The sequence below is a fragment of the Bufo gargarizans genome, chromosome 1 (genome assembly GCF_014858855.1).
Source record: "Bufo gargarizans isolate SCDJY-AF-19 chromosome 1, ASM1485885v1, whole genome shotgun sequence".
Lineage (NCBI taxonomy): Eukaryota > Metazoa > Chordata > Amphibia > Anura > Bufonidae > Bufo > Bufo gargarizans.
In genome coordinates, this window is record NC_058080.1 from 444,558,199 (window position 1) to 444,581,148 (window position 22,950).

The window sequence follows — 22,950 nt, forward strand, 5'->3', positions numbered from 1 at the left end:
AGTTTCAGACGAAACGCCCCTGATTTACAATGGCCAAGATTTTGTAAGGGCCAATATATCTCGGACCCAATTTCCAAGAGGGTACCTTCAGCTTAATGTTTTTAGTGGACAACCCCACCAAATCGCCCACACACAGGTCATACGTCTCTTGTCAGCCACCAGTTTATATCTTTCACCCATTTTTTTTTTAATTAACTTGAATCTTCCACCAGATAGATGACAAAGAGGAAGAGAATCTCTCGTCTTTTGATATCCCAGAAGATTCGGTCCCAGAAAAAGTACCAAACTGAGAGTGAAAACCATATGCGCCAAAAAATTGTGAATTATCAGTTGACTCCTGCCTACGGTTGTTCAAGGCAAACTCAGCTAAAGACAAGAACGAGGACCACTCATCCTGATTCTCAGCGACAAAACACCTCACATAGGTCTCCACGTTTTGGCTAGTGCACTCAGTTTGACCATTCGACTGAGGATGGAAAGCCGAAGAGAAAGACAAATGAATACCCAGACAAGAACAAAACGCCCTCCAAAACCTGGAAACAAATTGCGTCCCCCTATCAGACACCACATCAGAGGGAATGCCATGTAATTTCACAATGTTATTAATAAAAACCTGAGCAAGAGTTTTCGCATTGGGCAAACCTGATAATGGTACGAAGTGAGCCATCTTGCTGAAGCGGTCCACTACCACCAAAATCACAGTTTTCCCAGAGGAACTCAACAAATTAGTAATGAAGATCATGGACAAATGCGTCCAAGGACGAGATGGGATGGACAAAGGAAGAGCCCCTGATGAATCCAGATTAGCTGGCGAAACATGTTGGGGGGCAGGTGTTAGGTTTTAGACTCTGTATACCGCTATCAGTGCTTGCTAATACAGCGGATTTAATACAGTCTCACTGTATTCATAAGTATTACTTTGTAGCAGATGGTGTCTGTTGCAACAATGTACTGTTAATACAAATCGAGACAGTTAGTGTCCGTTCAAGTAATAGAGTGCAGGGTGTGCACCCCCATCCTCATCCATGCAGGTTTTTTTCCTGTATAATAGCACTCATAGGGTATCAGATAGTTTTAACCTTTTCAGTTGCTCACGGTGTAATATTTTAACCTAATTGATTAAAAGTTAAGTCTTAGTGTCTGGGACAAGTGTGATTATAAACCTAATAAGGCTGTGTGTTTAAATATATTGAAAATCCTTCCCAGGCAGGGTCCCCCTGTGCGCGTTTATGATGCTCCTTGAACACCTTGTATCGCACTTCAGAAGGAACAAACAACTTGCCTGGAGGACAAAAATCAGGAGCCTCCTCTTGAGCCCCCAACACTTCCGTCTCCAGCTTGGGGAAAAGAGCGGAAACCACCACCCCACCAAAATAGGAGTGGGATCCTCCGGATCTCCCCCCCACCCCACCCTGGAAAGCTACGCGACAACACATCCGCTTTGACGTTTTTAATCCCAGGACGATAGGTGACCACAAAATTGAACCTGGTAAAAAACAATGACCATCTAGCCTGCCTGGGATTTAAACGCTTTGCAGATTGAAGGTAGGCCAGATTCTTATGGTCAGTACATACCGTAATTGGATAGGTAATCCCTTCTAGCCAATGGCTCCACTCTTCAAAGGCCAATTTGATGGCCAACAACTCTCTATTCCCAACATCATAATTTCTCTCGGTGGCCGAGAGTTTCTTGGAGAAAAAAGCACAAGGGCGCCATTTGCTGGGAGAGGGACCCTGCGACAAGACTGCTCCGACTCCTACTTCTGACGCATCAACCTCCACAATGAAGGGTTTAGACACATCAGGTTGCATCAGAATGGGCACAGAAGCAAACCATTTCTTAATAGCAGAAAAAGCCTATAATGCCTCATCCGACCAGACAGAGAAGTCAGCGCCCTTCCTAGTCATAACTGTCAAAGGTTTTGACAATGGTGGAATAATTCAGGATGAACTTTCTGTAGTAAATGAGTAAATCCTAAAAACCTCATCAGGGTTTCTGATTCTCCGGCTGATCCTATTCCACTACCACACGGACCTTTTTGGGATCCATACGAAAACCAGAGGCAGAAAGAAAGTACCCCAAAAACGGCAGCTCCTGAACAGCAAACACACATTTTTCCAACTAAGCATACAATTTATTCTCTCGAAGGATCAATAACACTTGTCTCAAATGATCCTGATGAGTCTTTATATCGGGAGGCTACATTGGTATGTCATCGAGGTAAATAACCACTAACCTCCCCACCAAATGATGAAAATATTCATTGATAAAGTGCTGAAAGACTGCTGGAGCATTAGTTAAACCAAAGGGCACGACTAGGTTCTCGAAGTGACCCTCGGGGGTATTGAAGGCCATTTTCCACTCATCTCCTTCCTTGATTCTGATCATATTATAAGCTCCTCTTAAATTCGACTTAGAAAAAGCCTTAGCACCAACAATCTGATCAAAAAGATCCGGAATCAAGGGAAGGGGATAAGGATCATGTACTGTAATGAGATTCAGTTCCTGGAAATCTAAGGTATCCGTCCTTTTTTACGAAAAAAAAAAGCCAGCGGCCATAGGAGACTTAGATGGTCTAATATGTTCCTTTTTCCAAACTCTCGGCAATGTACTCCCGCATAGCTACTCTTTTGGGTTGAGAAAGATTATATAACCGAGATTTTGGCAATTTTGCTCTAGGGATAAGATTGACCGGACAATCATACTCCCGGTGAGGGGGCAACTCCTGAGCTCCACCCTCCGAAAATACGACCGAAAAATCTGAAAGAAACTGAGGCAACACCTTAGTGACCACCCCCGAAATAGAGGCACTAAGACAGTTGTCCATTCAAAATTCACTCCTATTCCTGATTTGTCTTGTTTGCCAGTCAATGGTAGGGTTATGTTTTATCAACCATGGTAAACCCAGAACCATCGGAGCAGCAAACCTTTCATAACAAAATAAGAAATTAACTCAACATGAAAATCAGCCACCTTCAAATGAATATCCTGAACAATATGAGCTAGACATCTTTGCGAGAGGGGGGCGGAATCTATAGCAAACACAGGTATTTATTTGCTTAATGCGGTAGTTTTAAAACCATTACTCTGAACAAACTGAAAATCAATAAGATTAACCCCTACTCCACTGTCAACAAATACCTTTAACTCAAAATTTCCAGAGTCTAGCGCCACCATGGCTGGCAGGAGGAATCAGGTACTGCAGGTAGGATACAAATATGCCTGCTCTGACTCCCCATTCACACTACCAAGAGTAAGAGAGTTTTTTTTTTCTTTGAAGGGATCCCCTATTTGTTTTTCACTACCACTTCAAGGTTTAATAAAAGGGCACATATTAACGAAATGACCTTCTTTACCACAGAAGAAACACAGTATATTCAGCTTCCTAAACTTCTTATTACCAGAGCAAGAAGTAAGGGCTCTTTCACATCTGCGTTCTTTTCTACCGGCATAGAGTTCCATCGTCGGGGCTCTATGCCGGAAGAATCCTGATCAGTTTTATCCTAATGCATTCTGAATGGAGTGAAATCCGTTCAGGATGCATCAGGATGTCTTCAGTTCCGGACCGGAACGTTTTTTGGCCGGAGAAAATACCGCAGCATGCTGCGCTTTTTGCTCCGGCCAAAAATCCTGAAGACTTGCCGCAAGGCCGGATCCGGAATTAATGCCCATTGAAAGGCATTGATCCGGATCCGGCGCATTGCCGGATCCGACGTTTAGCTTTTTCTCAATGGTTACAATGGCTGCCGGGACGCTAAAATCCTGGCAGCCATGATAAAGTGTAGTGGGGAGCGGGGGAGCAGCATACTTACCATCCGTGCGGGTCCCGGGGCGCTTCAGAGTGACGTCAGGGCGCCCCAAGCGCATGGATCACGTGATCGCATGGCACGTCACCCATGCGCATGGGGCGCTCTGAGCGCCCCGGGAGCCGCACGGACTGTAAGTATACCGCTCCCCACTACTACTATGGCAACCAGGACTTTAATAGCGTCCTGGGTGCCATAGTAACACTGAAAGCATTTTGAAGACGGATCCGTCTTCAAATGCTTTCCGTTCACTTGCGTTTTTCCGGATCCGGCGTGTAATTCCGGCAAGTGGAGTACACGCCGGATCTGGACAAAGCATGAGTGAAAGAGGCCTAACCTGACCCAAATGCATAGGCTCCTCTCCAGCCCCTAATTCAGGTCTCAGAGTACCTAGAGGGACTGATTCCCCACCAGGCAGCACCCCCTGCCCGAAGGGAATCTTGCTTCTCTCCCTAAGACGCCTATCAATCCAAAGACATGGCCGTCTCCAAGGAATCAGGTTTTTCATGAAATGCAAGGACATGTTTTGATCTCTCAGATAGCCCCTGACAGAACTGACTACGGAGTGCAGGATCATTCCACTCCGAGTCAGTCGCCGATCTTCTAAATTCAGCACAATACAAACTCAGCAGTAGTACGTTCTCCCTGGCACAAGCTGCACAACTTAGATTCAGCCATTGAGACCTGGTCAGGGTCATCATAAATCAGACCTAGGGCTACGAACCGGTCGGCAGAGAAAAAGCCCAGGACTACGCGTCACCTTTTAACAGAGAAATAATAATCCTAACTCTCTGGTTTTCGTCTCCAGATGAAATCGGACGCAGACGAAAATACAATTTACAGGACTCCCTGAACCGGACAAAGTTATCACTTCCCCCGGACAACCTATCAGGGAGAGTGACCTTAGGTTCCAGACAGACCTGGTTTCCTCCGGCGGCACGCAAAAGTACTCTGATACTGTGCAACCGAATTGAGGAGTTCAGCTACCTCCAAAGACAATCCCTGCATGCGATCAACCAAAGCATCAATAATCTCCATTTTGCAAAAAATTACGGTAGGGCGGGTTATAATGTCATGGTAGGTAAGATAAGGGAAGGAAACAGAAAACGGCAAAGCAAACAAAACAACTGACTAGGCCCCAAAAGCTAGGGAACAAAGGGGTCACCTCCTAGCAATCCCTAAAAGACTTTCCCTACGCTGCTATGTCCATGTGCATATCTCGATGGTAGATATGCACATGCCCACGTACCTAATCTGAAACACACTGGACCAAACACTCGGCAGTAGGGAAAAGGGAAAGAGACTACCAGCTCCTTTAACCACCGAAGGAGCTAGCGTCACTCTAGGGGCCTAGTAAAAACAGACACAGAAGGTAAAAGGGAAAAAGACTTATCTTTAGATGAGTTGGGGCAGACAAACCACCAAAACTTCCCGCACACAAACAAGGAAGAATTATAACCCACAAAAGCTGTAGGGAGAGGGAGGAATAAATAGCCTACCCAATGACCAAATGAACCACACCTGATAGGAGGTGGGATTCTGTTCAAACCCAAAACAATACTGTGACAAAACCAACCTCGCCACTGGGTGGTGAAGAAGCCTGGCTACCAGCCTCTTGCCCCAGAATTATGGGCCCTCTCATCAGCCAGTCTTCCTTTGTTCACAAAGGACTTTTACTAACTTTTGAACCCCTGGTCTAATTCGTGCCATTTTGGGATATGTTAAATGTCTATGTGTACTGTAAAGGGTTGGACATTGTATATTTGAGTAGTGATGTCTGTCCTATTGTCCCCACGTGTGTATTGGCGATTTCCCTTTGTCCTGAGAGATAATTGACTTACTCCTCGGTTGTCTCCAGGACAGAAGACACTGTGTATTCTCCTGCCTGTGATACAATTGCATCAACCCATTGTGTGGGGTAATTGTATCACAGCCAGAGGGGAGGATTTTGTGTGGGAGTGTCTGAGTGTATTGTACGTGTTTATTGGTTGTTTTTACAAAACCCTGTGGGTGGTAACCTTGTTGGAAAATGTGTATAAGTCTATGCTTGTGTGTTCAATAAAGAGTTCCTGTTTTACCCTTCATCATGTTTAGGGTGGTGTTTGGGTAACTGATTGACACTGGGGATTGCTATACGCTGAAGATTTGCTATGCTCCCCTGGCTATACTATTAGCTCTTGTAAGAGCTGTTCCTGCTCTCTGGATTTAGGAGAGGTTCACCCACTGGAGCCTGGAGCCTTGTCGTAGGTCCAGGGTAGGTACGAGACGGTGAGACCTCAACCAAGCTTCGGTGGTTCGTGGGGTCTGCGGCACTTATGGTGTCGAGTGGAGTGCTTGGAGTCCTCGGGAAGCACTAGGAGCATCTATTGACGGAGGTACCCGGTCGGGGTGCCAGGAGATCCGTTACAAAAACAGACTATCAGATCGAGTCACGTGCAGCAACTCTGACAGATCGTCTCAGAACACCCACAGGGCAGGGCGTGACAACCCAATAAAGAGTATTTGCTGGAAGCTGGTAAATCAAACCCCTTAATCGATATTTGGTGGAAGCTGGAGTATCTCAGGCCTCAATCAATATTTGGTGGAAGCCGGTATATCAATTTCCTGTATCAGTATTTTGTGGAAACAGGTATATAGAAACCAATTATGAGTATTTGCTGGAAGTGGCAAATCAAACCCCTTAATCCAGGCATGCTCAACCTGCGGTCCTCCAGCTGTTGCAAAACTACAATATTATAAGTATATCACGCCCCTCTGTATGTCACACTTATTGATAGCACACCGATACCAGTCCTTAAAAGGACTTTTGTGACCCTATTAGCTAGCGTTTGGTGTCCCTAACAGTCTGTCCCTGTTCCACACAGCAACCTCTCCCTACACTGGCAAAAAAACTGAATCTAAAATGGCTGCCAGATCGGGTTTATTTATAGGGTAGGGGGTGTGTCCATGTGCTGAAATGTCTCAATTGGCTGTCTTTCCCACCTGATGGATGTGTAATGGGTAAAAGTTCTTCACAATGCTAAGAATATGGCGCCAGCGGCCATAGCCATATGAACGCCTGTTTGGCAAACTGCCAATAAGCAAAGTTCGCCGTGAAACGACCGCTGGGCGAACCGCAAGGCCATCTCTATAAAGGAGTAGTTGCCATGAAAGAGCTGGGTTCCTGGTCTGAGACACTAAGTTTTCCTTTCCTTTTGGAAAGAATACTAGCCTGCGTGTCTCTTTTCCATAGAAGTATTAAGTGGTGATTCAAGCAATAGATAAAAAAAATCTCATTACAACAAAGCACTGATTTACCAGTTTGAGGCTACCACCAGGGGATTTTTTTTTAGGAAAATGCTCTGATTGAACAGTAAAATTAATATTTCTCCTTATGGAGGGTGCCGAATCGTAAGCCAGTCAATGCTCTTGTTTCTGGGAAAAATATATGAGAATTAGCACATCTTACATCTGCTGGCATCAAGTAGGCATAGGAAATCTAATTTGAATATGTTTCTCAGAAACCCAGCAGGGTGTTGCCTGGCCAGCAATACTCTGCATACATAATATGCATAGTAATAGCTTTTTGTAATGCAAAAGGAAATCCCCAAACCCCCATGAAATCATTATAACACATTTTGCAATTTACTGAAGTCAACCCAAGTTTCCTACATTCAAATTAAGCAGTGATGAGTTCTACTTTTTCAGTGGGCCAGATCCTCCATTCTACAGTGGATATAAAAAGTCTACACACCCCTGTTAAAATGTCAGGTTTCTGTGCTGTAAAAAATGAGACAAAGATAAATAATTTCAGAACTTTTTCCACTATTAATGTGACCTATAAACTGTACAACTCAATTGAAAAACAAACTGAAATCTTTTAGGTAGAGGGAAGAAAAAATATAAAAATTAAATAATATAGTTGCATAAGTGTGCACACCCTTAAATTAATACTTTTTTGAAGCACCTTTTGATTTTATTACAGCACTCAGTCTTTGTGGGTATAATTCTATCAACATGGCACATTTTGACTTGGCAAGATTTGCACACTCTTCTTTGCAAAAACACTAGAAATCTGTCAGATTGTGAGGGCATCTCCTGTGCACAGCCCTCTTCAGATCACCCAACAGATGGTGGGGCCATTCCAAAACTTTAATCTTCTTCTGGTAAAGCCATTCCTTTGTTGATTTGGATGTTTGCTTTGGATCGTTGTAATGCTACAGTTCCTTTTCATGTTCAGCTTTCTAGCAGAAGCCTGAAGGTTTTGTGCCAATATTGACTGGTATTTGGAACTGTTCATAATTCCCTCCAGCTTAACTAAGGCCCCAGTTCCAGCTAAAGAAAAACAGCCCCAAAGCATGATGCTGCCACCACCATGCTTCACTGTGGGTATGGTGTTATTTTGGTGATGTGCAGTGTTGTTTTTGCGCCAAACAAATCTTTTGGAATTATGGCCAAAAAGTTCAACCTTGGTTTCATCAGACCATACCACCTTTTCCCACATGCTTTTGGAAGACTTCAGATGTGTTTTTGCTAAATGTAGCCTGGCTTTGATGTTTTTCTTCGTAAGAAAAGGCTTTCGTCTTGCCACTCTACCCCATAGCCCAGACATATGAAGAATACGGGAGATTGTTGTCACATGTACCACACAGCCAGTACTTGCCAGATATTCCTGCAGCTACTTTAATGTTGCTGGCCTCTTGGTAGCCTCCCAGACTCATCACATTTGTTAATCCAATGAAGTCTGGATTTCTAGGAGGAAGAGATAAGGAATTTGGTTGTTGCCAATAAAATCAAAATGCATTTTTTTTAGGAAACTTTCCTTGAATGGAGGAGGCCTAAAAGACCTATTTTATGGATACACATTTTAGACAGTGTGTTCAGTAATAAAAAATGTATTTCCAAGATAATGACTGAATAACTAAATCTTTTCATATAATGTTATCTATCAAGCTGCTCAGCTCCCCTGCTCTATAACTTGCTGCATGCATATTACACAGCATTTTGTGGTAACTGGTTGTCTTTAATAGAGGGGAGTCTTGCTTCCAGGACCTTCATTCAAAAGCCAGAGTGGAGAGAAGCTACAACGATCCCAGCAACTGCAAACAGAATATTGAGAAAGTGAAATTCTTCACATTTGGTGGCACTTAATGTCAGACTGGGGTTCCTTGGGCCCATCAGAGGAAATCATTCTTGGGGGCCAAACCGTATATCAGTAGTGTCTAATGGGTTTTGAATCAAATAAATAGATCCTAGTGGTGAATGATTATCCCCAAAGGCATCTCCAAATGGGGTTTCTTCTGGACCTTTGGGCCCACTATTGAATCAGAGCCCGGGCTCAACAGAGGATCCTCTGGTACTCTGGTGGGCCAGTCCGACTCTGGTGGTGCTGCAGGAAAATTAAACACTTGCTGCCAAGTTAAGTCACAGATCATAGCTGATCAACACAGCAGGACTACTGGTGAGCAGCTTATTTTCATAACAGTCTAATAAAAAGAACTTTTCTAAAATGAACAAACCATGTAACTCATTTTTATCAATAGTTTAATGGTTTTGATATAGTGATATTTTTATTTCAGTTTCTCAGTTTTGTTTTCAACCGAGCTCACACAACCCTCAGTTAAAGGGGTTGTCTGGGTTCAGAGCTGAACCAGTACATACCCCATTTTCCCCCTCGGCCCCCTTGACATGAGCATCGCAGCATTTCATGCTCCGACGTTCTCCCTTGCCCTGCACTGGATTGCGCAGGGCAAGGGCTGTTTACACTGCTAAGCTGAGGCTTCTGCCCAGCTGTGTATTCGGTGACGTCACCAGATCTGAAGGGCGGGCTTTAGCACTGCCCAAGCCATTTAACAGGCTAGGGCAGCGCTAAAGCCCGCCCATTAGTGCCTACGCCTAGCAGTCCTTATGGAAAGCCCGGTACGTCACCGGATCTCCTAAAAAGCCTTTGCCCTTCATGCTCCAATTCTCATATTATGGAGGCTGCCTGGGTTAAAATGTGGGTATGTCGGGGTTGAGCTCTGAGCCCAGACAACCCCTTTAAATAATTATAACAGACCTGCATGTTCTCAGGAAGCTATAGCAAAACTTTAATGAATTTACAAATTCAATAACCTTAGAAAAGACTTCATTGTTAAGACACTATAAGCAAGTTATGTGAAGATTAATGAGCTATATAAATAAGCATATTTATGTAACCATATACTCACTTGGATATGCATGTCTTATTGAACACGCTCAAATCTATTCAATTATGTATTTTGCCTGTTCCTTTTCAGTATTCTAATTAAAGAAGAGTATTGATTATTGCAGTAATTGCCTGTAATACAACACATGGAATGTAACTTCATATGACCTTGTTGTGCAGCTCATTAAATGGAATGCAATATTACATCATTGTTAATAACTTGTACTAAAAACTGAATATTTAACAAAATACAATCTACTCTATATATCTATCTACCTTTTCTGATCCCAAATAGGGGGCACAACTGTCTTGATAAATGAGCTCTAGGATTTGGGAAATAAACCTACTTACTAATTTAAATTTTTAATAGAGAAAACTGATTTGCCTGCACCACAGACTCTTTTTTTTAAACCTATAGATATACAGCAAGTAGTCAACATCGTCCTCAGTATTGTCAACCTGTATATGACACTACTATATTGATCAAAAAGGCATCTTTTTATCTGTAGAATTATTTACAGAAGTGATATGCATAATTTTAAAGGTGATAGCTAGGTGAAACTGATGTCACTGAATATCTCTGTAGATATAGATAAGAAATGGTGCTTGCCTAAAACATTGTATCATGCCCGCTGATACTACATTGTGAGGAATGTGAAATTATGATCTAATTCCAGCCATGATCTAATTCCAGCCATTTGCTGTGAGATATCAGAGGGAGTGAACTCCGCAGGGGTCCGAGCTTCAAGCAGGCCACATGCGTACAATTCACACCTCACTCAGCCAGCACGGAGGCTAACTTATCCTACATGAAATCCCCCCTGTAGGGCATCTCAGCATACACCCAGATCACTCAAATCCATCAGACATCATGGAATCGGGGATTCATAAGGAATTATGAATTGCCCATCCATCACAGGCATAAACCAGTTATATATCTGCGACCCTGGGGCAAGACGGACTTGCCCCATGTCATAGTTTGGGGGTCGGGTGCTGGGAAGGGGAGATACAGAGATCTCCCAGCAGGAACCTAATAATGGTGCCATATTTGGTCTCCACCTGCAGCCGGAACTCAGGCGGAGCCATTGTTCCCAGAACCATCCTTATGTAACCTTCTGGTCTGGAGCTATGGGCCATAATAGAAATTGTGGGTCTTTGGCTACCAGGGCAAGGAAGGGTGGACTCCTCTCAGAGGGAGAGAGGGGTGTGACCGACTGCAAGTAAAAAGGCCCATGCAGGCCATAGGCCAGGGTCTTTTCTCTGAAGGGGGTCACATCGAGTAATGTGTTTGGAGGGACCATTAACAAACTGCTGACATCACTGCCCCCATGTAACTACAGCGAAGCATTACAACACACCAGAACTCATCGTAACCCAAAGAACTACTCATCCATCTGGTAACTGACCCTTGTTCTGTCTAATTCTGTTGATTCATACCACCTAAATTTGCATATTCGGCCACTGTATATATTTTCTGTGTGTATTATGTATTGTCTAGTGCCCCCCTAAGGCAATTAAATATATAATTTAATCTTGTGCTGTTCTTGTATCTCGATCCACGAATTCCCACGTCCTTGTTTCGTCATAGTTATACGCTACTGTGGGTTAGTTTCTCACCCTATATAATCCCGCTAGCGGAACGGTCTTATATTAAACAGGGAACTGGGGGCAGTCTACCAGGCTGAGAAAGCTCTGTTTCACTGGGGCAGTGAAAAGGCTGTCTAAGCTTGTCAGGGTTATGAGCAAGTGTGGAGTTACGCCAGAGGCCGTGTGGACCACCGTCTCTCACCCCCCTGCCTCTCGGTGCCCGCGTGGACAGGAGGCATCTGTGTATCAAGCTTACCTTATGTTCTCCCAGGGAGGGCATAACATCACATCTTGGAAACCAGTGACTAAACCGTATCTCGTGATCTCGACTTAGTTGACGTTAGGCGGGGTCGCGAGGTGCGATATTCGTCACACACATGCCTTAAGTCCTGACAGGATAATATATACTGTATATATATATAGAAAATGCCACTTGGTCTTATTACTTATGGCATCATCTACTGTATGTTTTGTTTTGAGATGTGCTTTCTTTGACATCATAAAACATATCATTCTACAACTTCTAATTATCATGCCATTTTTTTTTTTATTTCCATAAGTGTTACTATCTAACCCAGAGCCATAGCTGTGGATCAACAACTGGCATATCTGATTACATTTAATGAGATTGTGTCATGGACATTCCCACGGCAGGTGGCAGTAGATTGGTGAGACTGGCAACACGTGGTTTGATCTGACATGTTTTCCGTTTGGATCAAATGATGTCTGTGTTGTTTCTGGTGCTTTCCATACCTTCTTTGCCCAGGTGTGGCTATTATGGCCATTTAACCTTCTCTATTTATTGTTGTTTCTCCCACTATGCTATGCGGTTTATAGCTTCAGTTTGAGTTGTGGATAGCTGGCGTGTGGATCTCGGCTGAATTCCTGGTGCTGCCATAGCCACTTGAAGTTAAGTGTTTTATTTCCCTTTTGTATTTTGTTTGGGTTATTTTGTGTATTGCATTTCCCTGTCATTTGTATTAAGGCTCGAGGGAGACTCCTGTTCGTCCTTCCTTTTGGAGGCATAACAGATTGTCTGTTTTGGCCAGTTATATTTGTCCCCTGAATGTAAGCTGATCATTTGAGGTTCTACTGCATGGAGCCCCAATGATTAGTTATAATCTGCAGGGAAACCTGGTTGCAAGTATTTAATTAATCTGCAGAAGCCCAGCATGCAAATGCAAATGAAGCATCACATGGTGCCCATTGGTCCAATGTTGGCCATAACTTCCCAAAAATATTTTAGAAACAAACTGACCACCATCATACATGAACGATGGTAGTTGATCTTTAAAGATAGTGCTTATGTAACGGGGCACCGAAGGCGCACTCGGTCTCCCATCAGCCGCAGACCTGCTGCTTAGCTTCGGGAGTGAGGATCTGTGTTTGGCCTCGTTCCAAGGGCTGCTTTGCTAGCTGGGAGGCTCCCTGCTCCTAGGTCTGCCTTGAGCGCCGAGCTGATCACTCGGTGCTCGACTTGTCTGTCTGTCGGTCATGAGACGCTGGCCACGTCACATGACCCTCACTCCCCACTATAAATACACGCAACCTGCTGGCTACAGGTTGCCTGTGATACTGGTCCATTGGTGCTTCCTTGTTCCTTGGTTCTAGTCTGCGGATGCTTGTTCTGATTGACCTCTTGACCTTGTGACCTCGGCTCGTTCTTTGACCTCGACTTTGTCTCATCCTTTGTACGTATTTGCTCTCCTGGATTGACCATGGCTCTGACTGTTGACTTTACATTTTCCCGCTTCTCCTGGTTCTGACCCTTGGCTTGTTGACCTTCCGTATCTTTCCTCTGTGCACTTACGTAAGTAAGGGACCATCGCCCAGTTACGCCCCGTCGCCTAGGGCGGGTAGTGTAAGTAGGCAGGGACAGGGGTTGAGGGTGGAGTCAGAGTGCACCCTCTTTCCTTCCTCTCTGTTCCCTGACAGCTTAATTGTGTAGAGAGAATGGAGAACCGCACTCTAGAGGTTTCTGATGCAAACAAGGGCTGGGTTAGCCACGATACATATAATAAGATTTAAGGCACTCATATTGTTTAGCTTTGCATTTTCATAAATGGTTTATTGATACAAGGGTTTTATGTTCCAGTTGCCCAAATGTTACATCACACTCAGAAAGCAAAAATTGCCGAACGATTCAGTCCCAACAGACCTTCCTCAGCAGTCAAATTATCTGTGAGGCATGTGAAATGGATGGCAGGGCGCTGGATATCAACGTTCGGTCAATTTTTGCTTTCTGAGTGTGATGTAGCATTTGGGCAACTGGAATATAAAACCCTTGTATCAATAAACTATTTATGAAAATACAAAGCTAAACAATCTGAGTGCTAACTTGTGAGCACAGTACGCACCATAATGTAGCTGCCAGGTTTGTACTATTTTAAACAGCAGACACCCAGGACTTTGTCTGCAGTCAGAAATAATGCTGATCTCAGACATTTAACCTCTCAGATGCTGTGGTCAAATGTAATACCAATGAAATCAGGGGGAACACTACAAATAAACTGGAGTGCACTAACGGTTCAAAATATAATACTCAAGACCAGAAAAGCCAAATGGCCCAGAGAACCGCAATAATATGCACATCCAAGAATTATAAAAGCAACCAACCAATTTTATTGGAAAACACAAATATACAGACATTTAAAAATGGTATACAATAAACCATGTGATGGTGAATAAAAAAGCCAGACACAAATACATGGCCCACCAAAGTCCATATGTTAGGACACATCATGTGTAGTCCAGGGTAGAGTAAAATACAATTCAACATTAGGCAAAAACTGAAATAATCAATCAGTAATAATTTAGCATCAAAAGCGATACTCGTGGAGCGTTCTCTTTTTTTCTAAACATAAGCACACCTAACTAGTCTGTTTTTATTTTTGCTACTTTACTTCTTTTTTTGGTCAGGTAATATTTTTCATTTTTTGATGCTACATTATTACTGATTGATTATTTCTGTTTTTGCCTCATGTTGTATTGTATTTTACTCTACCCTGGACTACACATGCTCCATCCTTACATATGGAAAGAGTATGAGACCTGCACACTCTTTAATTGTGGGTGCTCATTATTGTTGAGCGCGAATATTCGAAAATCGTTTTTTTTTTCGCGAATATCGTCACTTCAAGAATTCGCGAATATTTAGAATATAGTACTATATATTCGTGATGACGAATATTAGTTTCTTTTTTTTTACACAGTACACATCAGGTGATCATCCCTCCCTTCCTCTAGCTTGTGGGCCAATAAGAAGGCTTTGTCACAGCTTAGCAACATCCCAAGCAACCAATATAAAAGTTGCCTACCCGCGTGCATTACACGAATAATACATTGTCGATTTTCACAATCAAGAACATAATCTCGAATTTGCAAATTCACGAATATAGGACAAATATTCTACACAATATTCGCAAATTCATATATTGCCCGGGCCGCTCATCACTAGTGCTCATAGAGAACAAAATGTCATGCTGATCCAATTGAGAGATCTATGGCACACCAGAGGTTTTTTTTAAATGCTGCTTTAATACATAACGTGTAGATTCACATAATTTTGTGTTTAATTCCATCTGGATTATATATCAATATGACTGGCCATTAGAATAGTCCCAACATTTCGGTCGGATAACGACCTTTATCAAGGGATCTGTAAGGAATATAGAAAAAATTTCTATACGGAATTGATTTACAAAAATGATGTTACAGGTGCAACATAAAAGATATAAATTAGTGGTATGATACATAACTGATCGTGGATGAATGATTATAAATACACAGACTACCTATACATATATTGTTTTAGTTCGGCATAGTCAATTATAGTCACAAGAGGACAATATAATACACAAGTGCTGAGAGATCAAAGATGAGATGGGTAAATATAATGAAAGATGATGATATAAATGCCTGGAACAATGAGTGTTTGCCAAAACAGTGGAGTTAATGAAGTAAAAAAACACTGGGTAATTAATTGTACAGAGATAATAGCGCAATTGTTACATGGTGGTAAGGGGAAGAGAGGGAAGAAAAAGGAACGGGGAGTGGAGAAGGGAAGGGGGGAAGAGGAAAAGAGGGAAGGGGATCTCCCCCATGTGGTCAAGTTGACTATGGACTATAGTCCGGTCTATCGATTATGTAATAAAGTCACCACCTGGGCGGCGCAGCCTGTGTCTGAGCTGAATGGCCGTGTGAAGCAGGAGCTCCGTTTGAGAAAGTGCCCTTTCAGCTTGTAATTCCGCCTGTCTGGTCGAAATATGGTGAAGATCAGAGGCCCTAAAACGGGAGACCTAGCTAGACATTCCAAAACGTCTGTAAACAGCGGCTACATGGAACAATTCATAAAGAAAGCCGCCTCTTCATATGCGAACAGGGAATCTAAGATGGCGCCAGCATCTCCACATGCAGCCAGCCTCAAGCAAGCAGAGACCTCTCAAGGCACACAGGGAGGTGAGGAAGAACCCGATACCCCCCTCCTACCTTAGAGATACCCTCCCGATACCCCGCTCCTACCTTAGAGATACTCCACCTTGGCTTCTGCCCTAGAACCGCTAAGCGCTGACATAGGAGCCATAAAACAATATGTCCACCATATAGGGTGTAGAGTGGAAATGCTGGAGGACTCGCAAACAGCACTGCTAGAGCACCAAACGGCCATTTTACTAAAGAAACAAGCAGTGCAAATGAATCTTAATTCACTATACAACGCAATAGAGGACGCAATAACCTGTTCTTTAGAGGAATACCTGAAACGGTTGCACTAGGAGATATCCCTAATACAGTAGTGCAGATTTGCCTTTCCCTCCTGGGTCCTAATTCTGTGCATAAAGTTCTATTAGAAAGAGCCCACAGAGCTCTGAAGCCTAAGACAGCTCCTACAGCACCCCCTAGGGACATTATTTGCAGGTTCTTGAGCTTTCCAGTAAAATAAGCCATTCTTACCAAAGCAAGAGATTCACAATCTGTGAAATGGGAAGGACATGATATCCTGGTCTTTCAAGATCTAGCTCAGTCTACACTGAAGAAGAAAAAAACTCTAAAGCCGTTAACAGGGGGAAGAACATACTCTACAGGTGGACATTTCCCTTTGGACTTTCCTTTGTGTTCGAGGGTCGCAGGATGTCCATCACGTCAAACCTAGACCTTGATCAAGTCTTTGATCATCTGAGAATTGGCCCACTGGACATTCAGAACTGGGACCCATTACAAGATCTGGTTGGACTGCCAGTCCTCCCTCCACTAGAAGCCTTGGAAAAGCAGCTCCAAGATCCAGGTGGACGATATATATTAGTAAAGGGCATCATTTCAAACCAAGTCTACACATTTATTAATGCCTACTCCCCAAACAATAACCAACGGACTTGGTTTGAAAACCTCTTCCCAATTATAGAAACTTTCAAAGAGGGAAAAGTTATTATGGGAGGAGATTTTAATCTGACCTTTGACCCCCTGATTGATTCTACATCTCAAAAATCTGCCCTCTCTCACAAGGCCCTTAATTCCATTAAAAAGCAGCCTTATAGTCAACATCTAATTAATGTTTGGAGAACTCTCAACCCAAAAACTAAAGATTATACTTTTTTTTTCAAATGTCCATGGTTCTTATCACAGATTGTACCATATTCTAATTTCCAAAGAACACCTCTATCTCTGCACTAAAGCTAGGATAGACTCAATCCATTTATCCGATCATTCCCCTGTTTTAGTCTCTATCTCTACTCTACAAATGACCCCCAGATCATTTAACTGGAGACTCAACGAACAGCTGTTATCCTCACAGGAAAATTTACAATCAATACAAAAAATTATGGATGAATTTTTAATCTTAAACGCTCACCCAGAGACTTCCCCCCACGTGATCTGGGATACCCATAAAGCTTACATGAGAGGACAGTTTATTAGTTTAGGCTCACAATAAAAAAAAGAAAAAAAAAGTGCATATAGATAATCTCTTGTCTGAAATCCAGAAATTGGAAACCCTCCACAAAAAATCCCTACTGGAATCCCATTTTTCCCGTTTAAGTGAACTTCGTGCGGATCTGAAAAACCACCTTAATGCACAATCATCCAAGTTCTTTGTACACTCGCAATATACATTTTTTGCTCACGGAGATAAAGCCTCCAAATTTATGATGAAGAGGATTAAATAGAGAAGAGCACACAACTATATTAGTAAGATTATCAAGTCTGATGGCACTCAAGTTCTGACAACAAATGAAATAGCTCAACAGTTCCATGAGTTTTATCAAGTCCTTTTTACAATATTCCCCAGACAGAATACGAGGTAGATTCCCCATCCATCCAACATCCTATAAAAAAGTTCCTTCAGCATATCCATTTTGTGGGCGTTGGTGAGAGATTGTACAAGTGTGCAGTAAAACTAAAAGAATACAAATAACATGTATAAGTATGAAGCATAGCGTAGCAAGTACTATAACATTACTTTAACACTGAAGCATATGGTAAAATGGCTGCCTGTACATGAGATTGCATGTCTAGGCATGTCTGCTGGGCAGAACATATAATGTCCCCTATAAGACCCCTAGTGGTTACTGTCTAATGCCCCCTATGGTGCCCCTTTAGTTATAGTGCTCCTCTGTAGTTCCCCAGTAGTTTAATGCCCTCCTGTGGTGTTGCCAATAGGTATAATAACCTCCTGTACTGCCATAGAAGTAAGAAGGCCCTCCTGTGGAGCCTCTATAGGACTAATGCCCTCCTGCAGTGCCCCAGTACTAATAATGCCCTCCTGTGGTACCTCCAATAGGTATAATATCCTTCTGTAGTGCACCAGTAGTAATAAAGCCCTCCTGTGGTGCCCCCAATAGGTAGAATATCCTCCTGTAGTGCCCCAGTAGTAACAAGGCTTTTCGTGGTGCCCCATATAGATATAATGCCCTCCTGTAGTGCCCCAGAAGGTATAATGCCCTCCTGTAGTGCCCTAGTGGTAATAAGTCCCTACTGTGGTGCCCCCAATAGGTATAATACCCTCCTGTAGTGTCCCGGTAGTAATAAAGCCCTCTTGTGGTGCCCCAAATAGGTATAATATCGTCCTAAAGTGCCCAAGTTGTTATAAGGCCCTCCTGTGGTCCCCCCTATATTTATAATACCCTCCTATAGTGCCCCAGAAGGTATAATGCCCCCTGTAGTTCCAGAAATACTTATAGTGCCCCCCAACAGTTATAATAGCTTCAGTGTCCCCAGTACTTGCAAAGGCCCCTGTAGTTATAACCAATCTCCCAGTGGCTTCAGCAGGTATAATGCCAACATTTAGTGCCCATAGCATTCACAAAGCCACCACTGTGGACAAGATATAAAAAAATACTCACCTGACTTCCCACCGCCGGAGGTCCAAGTTGCAGGCTTCTGGATTCAGACGGGCATGTTGTCTTGGCGTCTGTGTCTTGGCGCATGTGTGCACCAACATCATCACGCCGCCTGAGACCCGACACAGGCAGTTGCTTGGCGACCGCCGTTCTACAGTCAAGCGGCCACCCTAATTAAACTTTATCATCGTCCTTTACAGCGAGGCAGTTGTATAGCTACCAGTCGTAACATTCGAGGCCCTGGAAAAAACATCTGTGATAGCCTTGTTCTCTTTGAAGAAACGCATGTTATTGCAGTTCTAATTCCTATGGAGTCTTACAGGTAGCAGCTCTACATCAGACCATAGCAAATCTGCAATGAAAGGCAATTTATTGAAATGTAAGGGAGAATCAGTCCCTAATAATTGCCTCTTATAGGCACTGTGAGAATTAACTCTGATAGAGGAAGGATTGGCCGGCTGGCGGACAGTCAGAGACAGTGACACACAGTGAGTCCAAACAAAATTCCACTTTATTGTGGTTTCAACGGCAAAACAAAGGTCCTCTACATTTTTGTATTTTTTAGATGGTCACTAAAACTCAGCTTGCAGCGTTTTGGTGACCGTCTGACTATGCGGAGCCAAAAGTATCCGTCTAGACTTACAATGTAAGTCAATGGGGATGGATCTGTTTTTCACTGACACAATATGGTGCAATTGAAAACGGATCCGTCCCCCATTAACTTTCAATGTAAGTCAAGACGTCTTAATGAATAATGCAAACGGATCTGTTATTAACAGATACAAGCGTTTGCATTATTGGTGCGGATCCCTCTGTGCAGATACAAGACAGATCCGCACAAAACGCGAGTGTGAAAGTAGCCTTAGACGTTCCAAATCAGCTGGTGGTGCTGGTTGTTGTGGCGTGCTGACAAAGCTTTTCCACATTTCGGCCATGCTAACCCTGCCTTCTGAGGTGCTGGCGGTGCCCCAGCTGCGTTGGCGGCCTCTTCCTCTGCCTTTGCCTTGTGGTTCCACTGTGCCCCCGCTGTCAGGTGGGAATGCCACCAGAAGGGCGTCTACCAGCGTGCGCTTTTACTCGCGCATCTTACAATCACGCTCCAGTGAGGGAATTAAGGATGGTACGTTGTCCTTGTAACGGGGATCCAGCAGCATGGCCACGCAGTAATCAGCACAAGTCAGAATGTGGGAAACTCGGCGGTCGTTGCGGAGACAATACAGCATGTAATCGTTCATGTGTGCCAGGCTGCCCAGAGGCAACAAAAAGCTGTCCTCTGTGGGAGGTGTATCGTCTGTGTCCTCTGTATCCCCCCAGTCATGCAACAGTGATGGCCATGAGCTGGTCTGGGTGCCACCCTGCTGTGAACAAGGTTCCTCCTTCTCCATCACCTCCTCCTCATCCTCCACCTCGTCATCCTCCAGAACTGTGCCCTGGCTAAACAATTGTGTCCCTGGCGTTTGCGGGTGCAGGAACCCACCCTCAGAGCCACTTGTGAATGACTGTCCGGAAACCCTACGAAATGATCCCTCTTCCTCCTCCTCCTCCTGTGCCACATCCTCTTCCATCATCGCCAGCAGCGTTTTTTCAAGGAGGCATAGAAGTGGGATAGTAACGTTGAGAACAGTGTTATCGGCACTGGACATGTTGGTGGAGTACTCGAAACAGCGCAACAAGAAACACAGGTCTCGCACAGAGGCCCAGTCATTGGTGGTGAAGTGGTGCTATTCCGCAGAGTGACTCACCCGTGCGTGCTGCAACTGAAACTCCACTATCGCCTGCTGCTGCTCGCACAGTCTGGCCAGCATGTGCAAGGTGGAGTTCTACCTTGTGGGCATGTCGCATATAAGGGCGGTGAGCGAGAAGGCCGAAGTTACGCTGCAGCACTGACAGGCGAGCAGCAGCAGAGTGAGAGCGCCAAAAGCACGCGCACAGACTGCCCGCACTTTATGTAGCACCTCTGACATATCGGGGTAAATTTATCTCTGCACCACCAAATTCAGCACATGCGCCAGGCAAGGGATGTGCGTCAAACCGTCAAAAAGAAGTTATTGTCAAAATAACTGAATAGAACCACAGTATGTAAAGAGTGTATCTCATACATCCTGATACAGAGTAGGCTGCAATTGAAGTTTTTTGCCCAAAATGGTTGTTTTTTAAATAACTGAATAGAACCACAGTATCTAAAGGGTGTATCTTACAATGACATATGCAGCAAAGGCTGCAAAATTAAGTTTTTGGCCCAAAATGGGTGTTTGTTTAATAAAGGAATATGACAGCAGTATACAGGGAGTGCAGAATTATTAGGCAAATGAGTATTTTTACCACATCATCCTCTTTATGCATGTTGTCTTACTCCAAGCTGTATAGGCTCGAAAGCCTACTACCAATTAAGCATATTAGGTGATGTGCATCTCTGTAATGAGAAGGGGTGTGGTCTAATGACATCAACACCCTATATCAGGTGTGCATAATTATTAGGCAACTTCCTTTCCTTTGGCAAAATGGGTCAAAAGAAGGACTTGACAGGCTCAGAAAAGTCAAAAATAGTGAGATATCTTGCAGAGGGATGCAGCACTCTTAAAATTGCAAAGCTTCTGAAGCGTGATCATCGAACAATCAAGCGCTTCATTCAAAATAGTCAACAGGGTCGCAAGAAGCGTGTGGAAAAACCAAGGCGCAAAATAACTGCCCATGAACTGAGAAAAGTCAAGCGTGCAGCTGCCAAGATGCCACTTGCCACCAGTTTGGCCATATTTAAGAGCTGCAACATCACTGGAGTGCCCAAAAGCACAAGGTGTGCAATACTCAGAGACATGGCCAAGGTAAGAAAGGCTGAAAGACGACCACCACTGAACAAGACACACAAGCTCAAACGTCAAGACTGGGCCAAGAAATATCTCAAGACTGATTTTTCTAAAGTTTTATGGACTGATGAAATGAGAGTGAGTCTTGATGGGCCAGATGGATGGGCCCGTGGCTGGATTGGTAAAGGGCAGAGAGCTCCAGTCCGACTCAGACGCCAGCAAGGTGGAGGTGGAGTACTGGTTTGGGCTGGTATCATCAAAGATGAGCTTGTGGGGCCTTTTCGGGTTGAGGATGGAGTCAAGCTCAACTCCCAGTCCTACTGCCAGTTTCTGGAAGACACCTTCTTCAAGCAGTGGTACAGGAAGAAGTCTGCATCCTTCAAGAAAAACATGATTTTCATGCAGGACAATGCTCCATCACACGTGTCCAAATACTCCACAGCGTGGCTGGCAAGAAAGGGTATAAAAGAAGAAAATCTAATGACATGGCCTCCTTGTTCACCTGATCTGAACCCCATTGAAAACCTGTGGTCCATCATCAAATGTGAGATTTACAAGGAGGGAAAACAGTACACCTCTCTGAACAGTGTCTGGGAGGCTGTGGTTGCTGCTGCACGCAATGTTGATGGTGAACAGATCAAAACACTGACAGAATCCATGGATGGCAGGCTTTTGAGTGTCCTTGCAAAGAAAGGTGGCTATATTGGTCACTGATTTGTTTTTAATTTTGTTTTTGAATGTCAGAAATGTATATTTGTGAATGTTGAGATGTTATATTGGTTTCACTGGTAAAAATAAATAATTGAAATGGGTATATATTTGTTTTTTGTTAAGTTGCCTAATAATTATGCACAGTAATAGTCACCTGCACACACAGATATCCCCCTAAAATAGCTAAAACTAAAAACAAACTATAAACTACTTCCAAAAATATTCAGCTTTGATATTAATGAGTTTTTTGGGTTCATTGAGAACATGGTTGTTGTTCAATAATAAAATTAATCCTCAAAAATACAACTTGCCTAATAATTCTGCACTCCCTGTATAAACCTTGAATTTCACACGTTCGGATGCAGCAAGGGCAGTAAAATTGTGTATTTTGCCCTAAGGCCTCTTTCACACTTGCGTTGTCCGGATCCGGCGTGTACTTCACTTGCCGGAATTACACGCCGGATCCGGAAAAACGCAAGTGTACTGAAAGCATTTGAAGACGGATCCGTCTTCAAAATGCTTTCAGTGTTACTATGGCACCCAG